A 13,483-nucleotide genomic window follows, 5' to 3' on the forward strand; every position below is an offset into this window, starting at 1 on the left:
CTGTGAGCATGCCCCTGCACTCCAGCCTAGGTGACAAGAGTGAGAATCCAACTCAAAGGAAAAAAAAAGACAATGAGAGGTCAGTTTTCACCTCTAGATTGACCTTTGTCAATCAAAAAGCTTGATCACATCCAATATTGTCAAGAGGAAACCAGAATACTCATTTGTTGTTGATGAGATTGTAAATGGTATAAATATACAGAAGGCACAACTTGGCGATAACTGAGGCTTAGGTGATCCTTCCGCCTCAGCTTTCCAAGTAGCTAGAATTACAGTCATGTGCCACGATGCCTGGCTAATTTTTTGTTTTGTTGTAGAGATGAGGTCTTGCCCAGGCTGGTCTTGAAGCCGTGGTCTCAGGCAATCCTCTCACCTCGGCCTCCCAAAGTGCTGGGATTATAGGTGTGAGCCACCATGCCTGGTCATTGTAGTTTTAAAGTGCCTTTATCTTCAAGAGTGTGGCTGAGTTTTTCATATGTTTAGCAGCCTTTTATATTCCATCTTGAAGTTAGTTTGTAGCATCTAAATTGGCACTTGCATCCTGTTTTTTGCCATCCAGAACCCAGAACATGCATTTTCTGTCTCCGTAGCTTTTGCATCAGTTAAGGTTAATAATAATACTTGTTACTTTTATTATTTCTAGAGGCAGGGTCTCACTATGTTATCCAGGCTGACCTTGAACTTGTGGACTCAAGCCATCCTCCTGTCTCAACCTCCTGAGTAGCTGGGATTATAGGCACACACCACCATGCCTGGCTCATCTGGGTAAATTTTGACTACAGTTGACAAAACACCCTGACTCAGCTGAGTTTTATGGTAAGGAAAATCTATTAGCTTAACATGACATCATGTCTCGGTAGCTCTAGGGTTGGCTAATTCAACTATGCACCAAAGCCATTGAGGTCCCTGGTTCTTCTGTCTCTCTGATTTGTGACCCTTCAGCTAGATGACCTCATGGTCACAAGTTGACTGCATGACAACCAGGTATTCCACTGATGCAGTAATGCACCCAATTGAAAAAAAAAAAAGAATTTCTTTTAAAAAGTCTCTCACTTTTTTTTTTAGGGTGGAGTCTCACTCTGTCGCCCAGGCTGGGGAGCAGTGGCATGCTCAGGCCACCACAAACTCAACCTGCTAGGCCCCTAGGCAATCTTTCCGCCTCAGTAGTCCAATTAGCTGGAATTACAGGCTTGTGCCACCACGTTCAGCTGATTTTTTGATATATCGTAGAGACGAGGTCTCGCCAAGTTGCCCATGCTAGCCTCAAACCCGTGGGCTCTGGCAATCCTCTCATCCTGGCCTCCCGAAGTGCTGGGATTACAGGCTAAGACACTGCACTCGGCTACAAGTCTCTTTTGAAGAACAAGGAAGCCTATCCCCAAGTTTGTTCCCATCAGATCTTCCCTCAGATCTCATTGGCCAGACCTGGTTCTTATGCCAGTTCTAAACCAATAACTGGTAAGGATCCTGGGACCATTGTGATTGGCTCGTGTTAATCAGAAATGCCCCCAAATTATACAGAGCTGTCGTAGACATTCCCTCTCCAAGCTTCCCCCACAATAATTCCTCAAAATAACTGTCCTGCCAGCAAGGAGCACGGGGATTGGTGATAGGGCAGGCCATCCACTGTGACAGCCACAGCCTTGCACATCCTATTCCCTTTGCTGGAAACACCTGTCCTGCATTTATTCTCTCACCTAACTACTATTCTTCTTTCAAGTATAGGCTCAGGGCAGCTCCAAGGAAACCATCATTATCTGCTCTGGGTGGGGTATGTGACATGGCCCTCCTGCCTGGCAGCCTGTGCTCTTCTCCTCACACCGCATTGTGGTTCTGTCCTCGTTTCCCAGCCCTCACCACTCCCCAGCTCCTTGAGCGCAGGGCTGGAGATCATCTCTAGCCCCTGGGACAGGGCACAGCAAGCAGCAGATTCCTGCTTGCTGAAAGAAGTCTATTCACCAGTATTTTATTTCTGAATTTCAAGCCTAGGTTCACAACAGAGATCGTCTTGGAGTTGTTTTGTGTGTCAATGGCGTGTTTGTTGGGATTTGGAGTTAGGATGATCTCTTCCTCATAAAGCAACCTGGAGAGTTTCCAGAACAAATTGTTTAACTTGTGGATTATTGGTTCCTTAAACGCTCAGAAGCTCAGCAAGTATTTCCTGAACACGTATTATGTGCTGAGCATGGTATATGTTGGCACGTTACACAAAAGCAGTGTGAAAGCTTATTTCTGAATGGACAATTCATGCTTCAAGGCAGCATTTTTCAATCATGGGTAATCAATTTTGTGGGTCAAAAACCATCATTAAAAGGAAAAAAAGGAATGCAATGGAGTAGAACAAAGTATGTCCGCTATATACTTGGTGAAAATATATCTTGGTGAAACTTTCGGTACAGTTCAGGGGTGTGTGTGTGTGTGTGTGTGTGTGTGTGTGTGTGTATACATAAGTGTGTGATGTATCAGATCAAGGTATAATATGCATTTGTTACTCTAGGTCACATTTTTAAAAGTTTAAAGTGATTGCTGTAAGCGTCCATATATTTTTTCCTCTCTCTCTTTGAAGTATGTGCTTTTCAACCCCCAGTGCCCGGGCTCCCTTAAAAAGCAGGAAAGACTTGCCTTTCACACCACACTCCCACCCTGCCAGCCCTGCCCTTGAATTTGTTATGCCAGCATGGACTTTCAAGTCAGGAGGCAGAAGGTCAAGTCTCAGCTCCAGGACTTAGGAACTTGGCAGCCTTGAACACTGGACACTTCAGAACGGCGTTGGTCTCTCGTGGAACAGAGGTAACATAATACCTATTCCACAAGGCACAGAAGAGGACTAAGTGAAATCTGTGAAAATGTTATGTCGTATAGTAAACTCCCTCGAGGTCCTCAGAGGAGAAAAGCAAACTTCATCTGCAGATTAAAAAACATTCTGTCTCCTGGAAAGAGGGGAAGGACCTCAGGGAATGGCCTCCTACGGGAAGTTGAAAGGGGACTCTAACACCCAGGGGCTGCATATATTTGAATTAGAAAAGGGAGGAAGGCTGGGTGCAGTGGCTCATGCTTGCAAACCCAACACTTTGAGAGGCCGAGGCTGGAAGATCACTTAGAGACCAGCCTGGGCAACATAGAGAGACCTCCTCTCTACAATAAAAAATGCAAACATTGACCGGACGTGGTGGCGCATGGCTGAGTCTAGGAGGTCAAGGCTGCAGTGAACCGGCATCACTGCACTCCAATCTGGGTGACAGAGGGAGGCCCTCTCTCAAAAAAAGAAAAAAAAGGTGGAGGAAATTCAGCGGAAAAGACCAGGACTCTCCCAGTCTTCCAATGAGCAATGAGCAGTTATTCTTTTTTTTTTTTTTGGAGTCGGAGTCTCACTCTGTTACCCAGGCTGGAGTGCAATGGTATTCTTATGGCCACTGCAACCTCAACCTGCTGGGCTCAGGCGATCCTTCCACCTCAGCCTTCCAAGTAGCTGGAGCTACAGGCATGTGCCACCACACCCAGTTAATTATTTGATTTATTGTAGAGACGAGATCTCACCATGTTGCCCAGGCTGGTCTTGAATCCCTGGGCTCAGGCAGTTCTCTCGCTTCGACCTCCCAAAGTGCTGGGATTACAGGCATGAGCCACCGTGCCCAGTTATTCTTTTATTTCTCTGTGGAGGTCACTGTCAGGCATTGGTGTCGGTGGTGGTGGAGAGGGGGAATGGCTAGGGCGCTGATGGCGCACACTGCTGCGTCCCGGGAGAGGAGACATGGCAGGCAAGATTCTGTTTTCATAAATCTTGGAAAAAGGACCACCCCGTGGACTGTGTCCTCCCTCTCACACTTGGCAGGAGGTATGGGAAGGGTCACTCCACTTGGAGGTTGCTCGGTTTGGGGACTGTGGCTGAAGGGTGAGGTGGGGTGGGGCTCGGGGCACGGGAAGCCAGTCCCAGCAGCTGGTCTGGGTGTGGCTCACACCTCACATGTTAGCGACGGTCTCTGAGTACCCACCCCAGGGGAGAAGTTGGGCACAGGCTGTCCCATGGCCCGTGTCCTCAATCTAGAGGCAGCCTGGCTCTCTGGAAAGTGCTCTGCAGGTCTTACAGCCAGGTTTTCCTAGTGTCTGCTGTGTTAGAGGGAGCCTTAGATGAGCTTCCTTAAATAACAGGACTTTACTTGTGGTTGTTATCCTCGAACTGCTGTGATTTGGGCGAAAAGCTCTGAAGGGGATCTTCCCCTCAACTCCCACCCCAACACACACACACACACACACACACACACACACACATGCGCTCTCTTTCTCTCTCTCTCACCTTGAGCTGAGATGAGCAGGATGGGAGACAGGGTCACCTTGGCAGGCAGGCAGAGCAGTGGACATTGGTACCTGCCCGGGCTGGGCTTGGCCCTTAACTATTCCAAGGGAAGAGGGAATTTCATGAGTCTCCAGTGAAGCCTGGGGAGCCCACAAAAGCCAGTGGTTCCTTGGTTGGTGAGCTTTTCCAGGGACTCCATCCGTCGGGAGTCCCATCCAGGGTGGTGGCACTTCATTCCCTGTCCTCTAACACATTCCAAATCTGCCCGGAGGGTGCCAGGGTTCCCACCTGCTCAGTAAAAGGAGGCGACGAAATAGGTGGGGCAGTCGTGCCTAGCCCACAGTACTATGGAGGGAGAAAGCACCCCACTGAGGGTGAACAGCGACTGCTCATCCTCCCCAGCACCTCCAGGCTCACCCATTCACCAACATTTGTCTCTAGTTGTGCTTACTCATAGGTCAGTGGTGACCTCTGAGTCACCAAGTCCAGTGGCCTTTTCTCCGGCCTCATCTCCCTTCTGTCTTAAATGCTCACCCAACCGAGCCAGCTCTGCCCCACTTCTAGGACAACTCTTTCTCTGGTTCTTTTTCCTTTTTCCTGCATCCTAAGCTTTTGTCTTTCCCAAGTCTCTATCTTTAGCCCTTTTCTTTCTCTGCTGTCTCTTTCTGGGAAAACGTTGGTTTCCTTTGCCACCAGCTAAGTAGTATTTTGTCAAGACTTTATTCAGTTACTTATTTTTTATTTAAATTAAAATAGATCCTGGCGTGGTGGCTCACACTTGTAATCCCAGCACTCTAGGAGGCTGAGGCTAGAGGATTGCCTGAGCCCAGGGGTTTGAGACCATCCTGGGCAACTTGGCCAGTCCTTGTCTCTACAGTAAGGTGTTTTTTTTTTTTGAGTTGGAGTCTCATTCTGTCGCCCAGACTAGAGTGCAGTGGCATGCTCAGGCCACCGCAACCTCAACCTACTAGGCTCCGGTGATCCTTCCGCCTCAACCTTCCAAGTAGTTGGAACTACAGGCGCGTGCTACCACGCCCGGCTAATTTTTTATTTATTGTAGAGATGAGGTCTCGCCAAGTTGCCCAGGCGGGTCTCAAACCCGCGGGCTCAGGCAATCCACTCACCTCAGCCTCCCAAAGGCGCGGGATTACAGGCTGAGCCACCGAGCCCGGCTCTACAATAAGTTTTTTTTAAAAAAGATTAACCAGGTGTGGTGACGTACACCTATGGTTCCAGCTACTTGAAAGCCTGAGCCTAGCATATTGAGGTTATGATAACTATGAGTGCACCACTGCACTCCAGCATGGGCAACAAGGTGAGACTCTAGCTCAAAAAAATAAATAAATAAAATAGAGATGGGGTCTCACTTTGTTGCTGGTCTCAAACCCCTGACCTCAAGCAATCCTCTCTCCTCAGCCTCCCAAAGTGCTGGGATTGCAGGAATAAGCCACTATGCCTGGCCAAGACTTTATTGCTTTCAAGTAAGAGTAACTATTCCAACTAGCTTGGTCATAAATGGATTTACATTCCAAGATGTCTATAGGGCACAACAGAGAAGTATGAGTGACCTGTGGTGGGAGCTGAACCCAGGATGCAGGAGGCTCCCAGGAAGCCAGGCAGAGTTTGCTGAGGCACTGACTTCTAGTTCCACATTCTGCTTTCCTGGGTATCTCTCGCTCTCTCTTTTTTTTTTTGAGTCGGAGTCTTACTCTGTCGCCCAGGCTGGAGGGCAGTGGCATATTCATGGTCACCTCAGCCTTGACCTGCTGGGCTCAGGCAATCCTTCTGCCTCAGCCTTCCAAGTAGCTGGAACCACAGGTGTCTGCCACCACATCCAGCTAATTTTTTGACTTATTGTAGAGCCACCCAAGTTTTCCAGGCTGGTCTCTAACCCCTGGACTCAGGCAGTCCTCTTGCCTCTACCTCCCAAAGTGCTGGGACTACAGGCATGAGCCACCATGCCCAGTCTGTTTTGTGTTTCTGTTGGTATATTTGTCGGCATTGGAGAATGGATATATTTTGTTGAACAATTTATTAGTGTGACATAAATTTTAGGCTTTTTTTTTGTAAGGACCTCTGTTTGTGCTCACGCCCTGGGCCCTGTAGATCTTAGGGGTGAGTCTGTATTTCACGATAGCCATACATATATATTTTTGGTTGGGTTCTCACTCTGTTGCCCAGGCCAGAGTATAGCAGCATGATCATGGCCACCACAGCCTCAACCTCCTGGGTTCAGGTGATCCTTCCATCTCAGCTTCCCAAATAGCTGAGACTATAGGCACACGCCACCACACCAGGCTACTTGTTAAAATTTTTTGTACAGACAAGATCTTGCTATGTTGCCCAGGCTGGACTTGAACTTGTGGTCTCAAGCAATCCTCTTGCCTTGACCTCCAAAAGTGCTGGGATTACAAGCATGAGCCACAGGACCTGGCCTGGTCAGATTTTTAAAAGAATGCATTTCCTGGCCTGGTGTGGTGCTCATGCTATAATCCCAGCACTTTGGGAGGCTGAGGTGAGAAAATTGTCTGAACTCATGGGTCTGAGACCAGCCTGGGCAACTTGGTGAGACCTCGTCTCTACAATAAATAAAAAATCAGCCAGGTGTAGTGGTGCGTGCCTGTACTTCAAGCTATTTGGAAGGCTTAGGCAGAAGAGTGGTTTGAGCCCAGCAGGTCAAGGCTGCAGTGGCCGTGAGCACGCCACTGCACTCCAGTCTGAGTGACAGAGTGAGACTCCAACTCAAAAACAGGTGGGCTCAGTGGCTCAGCCTGTAATTCCAGCAATTTGGGAGACTGAGGCAAGTGGATTGCCTGAGCCTGGGGGTTTGCGACCAGCCTGGGCATCTTGGTGAGACCTCGTCTCTACAATAAATCGAAAATTAGCTGGGCATGGTAGTATACACCTGTAGTTCTGGTACTCGGAAGGCTGAGTCGGAAGGGTTGCTTGAACCCAGCAGGTCAACGCTGGGGTGGCTGTGAGTGTGCCACTGCACTCCAGCCTGGGTGACGGAGTGAGACTCCGACTCAAAAAAATAAAAAATAAAAAGAAGAATATATTTCCTAAACAAAGTTCTGACTATGTCATTAACTGCCTGGGAGCTTTTGACAATGATGTCTACTGCATACTGGGAAGTGGGTGGCCCTGGTTGTTCATGACTCTAGACGTGACTGACAGTCATTAGAGAAAAGGTCAGGTCAGGCAGGAGTTGGAGGTGACTCATGGGGCAGTCTTAAAGGCCAGGGCCAGGGCAGCCCGGGAACTGGAGCCGGGAGCCTCAAGCAGTCAGAGATGGTGTGAGTTTATGCAGACAAGGGGTGGAGACTCAGGGGCAAGTCCGGGTAAGTGGTCAAGGAGTGGCCAGCTGAGGGTACCAGAGAGCGTAGGCCACACACCAGTTGAAAGGGATTTGATTCCTGGGGTCACGTTTTTGACTCTGTCCCAAATTTTCCTATAGTTCCTCATGCTGGAAGTCATCCCATCCTAATCCACGTAAGACCTTTCCAGGGCAAGGAAGGGGACCCTGGGAACTCGGTTTAGTAGTCAACAACCTCTTTTCTTTTCTTTTATTTTTTTTGAGCAGAGTCTCACTCCTCGCCCAGGCTGGAGTGCAGTGGCATGCTCAAGGCCACCGCAGCCTCGACTTGCTGGGCTCCAGGATCCTTCCGCCTCAGCCTTCCAAGTAGCTGGAACTATAGGCACACACTATCACGCCCGGCTTACTTTTTGATTTATTGTAGAGACAAGGTCACGCCAAGTTGCCCAGGCTGGTCTTGAACCCCCAGGCTCAGGCAATCCTCTTGCCTCGGCCTCCCAAATTGCTGGGATTACAGGCTGAGCCACCGTGCCTGGCCAGCAACCTCTTCTAAGGAGAGCTCTGGATGGTAACGAGCACACAGTGCATGTGATCAACCGCCTGTTGGATAGCTTTTTATTTATTTTCTTTATTTCTTTATGCCTTTAGTTTTCTAGCGAGTGTTTTACTCTGTCACTCAAGCTCACTGCAGCCCTGAATCCCTGGGTTATGTGATTCTCCTGCCTCAATCTGCCAAGTAGCTGGACTACAGGTGCATGCCATCAAGTTGCGCAGGCTGGTCTCGAACCCCTGGGCTCAGGCAATCCTCTCGCCTCCACCTCTCAAAGTGCTGGGATTGTGGGTGTGAGCCAGCGCTCCTGGCCTCTTTTTTTTATTTTTAATTTTTGTACAGACAGAGTCTATGATACCCAGGCTGATCTCAAACTCCCGAGTTCAAGAGATCCTCCTCCCTTGGCCTCCCAAAGTGCCAGGTTTATAGGCGTGAGTTATTGTGCCTGGCCCTGTTGAATATCCTGAAGGGAAAAATGAACAATCCATTTGGATCAGAAAGAAGGATTTGTGGTCAGACTGGAAGTGGGGGAATAGACCAGGGCAAGAGGATGTTTCCTAACCTTCTTCACATTTCCAAGGCTGAGTCAGGTGCTTGTGATAGGAGAGAAGATGCAGGCCTGAATCCAGGACGAGGCTTCTGCTCAGCATGGCTCCATCTGCCAGAGCAGAGGATTTGAGATGTTTCCATGGCAGATGTGGAAGGATCAAGAGCTGCGTGGAGTTGTTGGTGAGCTTTTAAAGATTTTTGACAAAGAGGCATTTAAAAATAGGGAAGATGGAGGAATGTATGTCCTAGGAAAAGCCTGGAGTGTAAAACTCAAAAGAAAAAAAACACATGAACAGCTTTTCTAGACTTCAAAACCAGGCATTAAGGACAAACTCTCAGCCAGGTGCAGTGGCTCACACCTGTAATCCTAGGTCTTAGGCGGAACGTCGCTTGAGCCCAAGAGTTCGAGACCAGACGGGGCGACACAATAAGACCTCATCGCCACTCAAAAATTAAAAAATTAGCTGGGCATGTTAGCGCACACCTGTAATCTCAGCACTTTGGAGGCTGAGGTGGGTGGACTGCTTGAGCCCAGGAGTTTGAGACCAGCCTGGGCAACATAGCAAGACCTCGTCTCTACAAAAAATCAAAACATTACCTGGGCATGGTGGTGCCTGCCTGTAGTTTCAGCTACTCAGGAGCCTGAGGCCGGAGGATCTCCTGAGCCAGGAGGTCGAGGACAGACTCTCCAAAATGCAGACATCAGGCTGTTCTTTTACATGAAATTTCTTGAGCTCAAACTCATTGATGTGGGCTTTAATGGCAGGCCAGGAGAGTGCTGTCTTAGAACGTGCCTGGAGGCGCTTGAAGCCCGCCTCTGGGTGCTGCTTAGGCTGTAGCCACGTTGAAAACACCTGGTCATGTTAATTCAAAGTATAAAATTTACGAGACTTTTTTCCTTATTTATCTTCTCTGGTTTGAACGTGTCCCCAAATTTCTTTTTCTTTTCTTTTTTTTTTTTTGAGTTGGAGTCTCACTCTGTCGCCAAGGCTGGAGGGCAGTGGCTACTCCCGGCCACCGCAGCCTCGACTTGCTGGGCTCTGGCGATCCTTCTGCTTCAGCCTTCCGAGTAGCTGGAACTATAGGCACACGCTACCACGCCCAGCTGATTTTTGATTTATTGTAGAGATGAGGGCTTGCCAAGTTGCCCAGGCGGGTCTCGAACCCGCAGGCTCAGGCAGTCCACTCACCTCAGCCTCCCAGGGTGCAAGATTACAGGCTGAGCCACCGAGCCCGGCTGTCCCCCAGATTTCATGTGTTGGAACTGTCATCTCCAAACGTGGCAGCAGTGAAAGGCAGGGCCTTTAAGAGGGGGTTGGATCAAGAGGGTTCTACTCTCACAAATGGGTTAATCCATTCATAGAGGAGTGGATGAATGGGTTACCAGGGGAGGAGACTTGGTGACTTGTAAGAAGAGGAAGAAAGACCTGGGCAAACCATGAATGCACCGTGGGATGCTCTGTGCCACCTTGGGGTCCTGCAGTTTCTCCACTGGCAGGAGGGCCTCCACCACATGTGGCTCCCCCAAGCTTGGGCTTCTCAGCCTTCCTAACTGTAAGAAATAAATTCCTTTTCTTGATGAATTACCCGGTTTCAGATATTCTGTTATAAGCAACAGTGAATGAACGAATACATTGTCCAAAACTGTCTCTTGAAAGCAATTATAGTAAGAACATTGGGGTTTTTTGTTTCGAATTGGAGTCTCACTGTGTTACCCAGGTTGGAGTACAGTGACACACTTGCAGCCACTACAGCCTTGACCAGCTGGGCTCAGGTGATCCTTCCACCTCAGCCTTCCAAGTAGCTGGAACTACAGGCACGGGCTACCATGCCCGGCTTACTTTTTGATTTATTGTAGAGACGAGGTCTCACCAAATTGCCCAGGCTGGTCTCAGGCACTCCTCTCACCTTAGCCTCCCAAAGTGCTGGGATTTCAGGCTTGGGTCACCGTGCCTGGCGAATCTTGTTTTTAACAAACAAAAATTTTATATATTTAAAAAATTTTAATTTAATTTCTTTATTTTGAATTGGGGTATCACTCTGTCACCCAAGCAGGAGTGCAGTGGCATGATAATGGCTATCATAGCCTTGGTCTGCTGGGCTCAGGGGATCCTCCCACCTCAGCTTCCCAAGTAGCTGGGACTACAGGTGTGCACCACCACACCCGGCTAATTTTCTTATTTGCTGTAAAGATGAGGTCTCGCCATGTTGCCTAGGCAGGTCTTAAACTTCTGGGCTCAGGCAATTCTCTCACTTTGGCCTTCCAAAGTGCTAGAATTACAGACATGAGCCACTGCACCTGGTCTATATTTGAAATTTTAAAACATTACTTTAGCAATACTACTAAGAGAAAATAAAAGTTAGGAGAGGACAAAGTTAAGTAAAATTTCCCCCCCTATTAACTTAGAAATCGTAATAAGGACAGAACGTTCTCAAGGTTTATCAGTGAGAGCCCTAACAAAAAAATAGACGGCCTGCAGGTGATTCGTTTGTGATGACTGACCCAAAAGCACTGTTTACAAAGCACAGGCAGGGCTCAGATGAAGCAGATGGGATGGCACAGCACCCTTGGGCCAGGCAGGAGCCACTACCACCATGGTCTGTGTGGGCAGGGGTGGGACCTGGGAAGGGAACCTAGAAAGAAAGCTGATGGGGAGAGCCCCTAGCAGGGAGGAGCCAGAGAAATACTGACGCTGACCCTGGGGGCCAAGCCCTCTGGGGCTGGAGGGCGGGCGAGCAAACCCACGGACACAGTCCCCGTGACTCAGCCTCACGGGCAGACGGCAGGGAGAGAAGGGGAGAGAGTGGGCCATGAGGGGCCCACGGAGAAAATCCAACACTCATCAGAGACAGTCAGGGGACTGGGGTGGCTACTGTGCCTCTTAACAAGCACTAGTCCAGGCGCGGTGGCTCAAGCCTGTCAGCCCAGCACTTTGGGAGGCCAAGGCGAGAAGATTGCCTGAGCCCAGGGGTTTGAGACCAGCCTGGGCAACTTGGTGAGACCTTGTCTCTACAATAAATCAAAAAAATTAGCCAGGTGGTTACGTGCCTGTAGTTCCAGTTACTTGGAAGGCTGAAGTGGAAGGATCACCTGAGTCCAGCAGGTGGAGATTGCAGAGGCTGTGAGCATGCCACTACACTCTAATCAAGTGACAGAGTGAGATCCTGACTCAAAAAACAAAACAAAAAACAAAAAAAACCCACAACAACAACAACAAAAAACGAGCACTGAAGAAAGCAGCAGAGCGATTTCCTTTTCGTCTTGCTTATAGAACCCTGCAGTCTATTTATAAGAAACATAGCCGGGATCAGTGGTTCAACCTGTAATCCTGTGCCTTGGGAGGCTGAGGTGAGTGGATTGCCTGAGCCCACGGGTTCGAGACCCATCTGGGCAACTTGGCGAGACCTCGTCTCTACAATAAATCAAAAAAAATTAGCCGGGCATGGTAGTGCGCGCCTGTAGTTCCAGCTACTTGGAAGGCTGAGGCAGAAGGATCGCTGGAGCACAGCAGGTCGAGGCCGCGGTAGCCGGGAACAGCCCACTGCACTCCAGTCTGGGCGACAGAGTGAGACTCCAACTCAAAAAAAAAAAAGATACAGGTCCTGCTGTGTTGCTCAGGCTGGTCTCAAACTCCTGGCCTCAAGTGATCCTTCTGCCTTGGTCTCCTGAAGCACTAGGACCATAGGTGTGAGCCACCATGGTCTGCTGAAATCTGGACTTTAAACAAGTACTCCAAGAGATGCACTTTCAACTCTTGGAACCACTGAGCTATGAAATGAAAGGCAATCACGTCATGAAAGGGATAAAGTCATCGGTATCACCGAAAGGATGTATGTGGAAAGGATATGAAGAGGGAACAGACAAAAACAATTGATTAGCAAGGGTGTTCAGAATTTTAACACTTTTTTTTTTGCTATGATAATATTCATGTAAGAGCTCATTGAATGAAAATCCCTTTAAAAAAATTTGGAGCAGGTGAAATATTAAGGTCAACATAATTAGCCAGGTGTGATGGCATGAATCTGTAGTCCCAGTTGCTCCAGAGGCTGAGGAAGGAGGATTGTTTGAGCCCAGGATGTTTGAGGCTGCAGTGAGTTATGATCATACCACTGCACTTCAGCCTGGGTAACAGAACAAGATCCCATTGTTAAGAAACAAGGTGACACGCTGGAGGCGGTGGCTCACGCTTGTAATCCCAGCACTTTGGGAGGCAGAGGTGAGAGGATGACTTGAGCCCAGGGGTTTGAGACCAGCCTGGGCAACTTGGCAAGACCTCGTCTCTACAATAAATCAAAAAGTTAGCCAGGTGTGGTGGCACACACCTGTGGTTCCAGCTACTTGGAAGGCTGAGGCGGAAGGATTGCCTGAGCCCAGCAGGTCAAGGCTGTGGTGGCCATGAGTTTGCCACTGCACTCCAGTCTGGGCAACAAAGTGAGACTGCTACTCAAAAGCAAAACAAAACAAAACAAGGCGACATGTTTAAAAACAAAAATGTAGAACATTAACATAAAATAAGAAGCTCTGCCCAAGGGTCTGATTCCACTCCCGTGGAGTCCAGTATCTGTTCTCTTGGTCTTTGTCTGGGCTGTGTAGGATCCCGAGTCTCGCAAGCCAGCTAGGTCCTGAAACATATCTTGAAAGAACATCGGTTGGGAGGCTGAGGTGAGTGAATTGTCTGAGCCCGCGGGTTCGAGACCCGCCTGGGCAGCGAGACCTCATCTCTACAATAAATAAAAAATTCAGCCGGGCGTGGTAGCGCACGCCTGTAATTCC

This window comes from Carlito syrichta, unplaced genomic scaffold (assembly GCF_000164805.1).
Source record: "Carlito syrichta isolate Samal-C Ts95f unplaced genomic scaffold, Tarsius_syrichta-2.0.1 Scaffold305593, whole genome shotgun sequence".
Classification (NCBI taxonomy): Eukaryota; Metazoa; Chordata; class Mammalia; order Primates; family Tarsiidae; genus Carlito; species Carlito syrichta.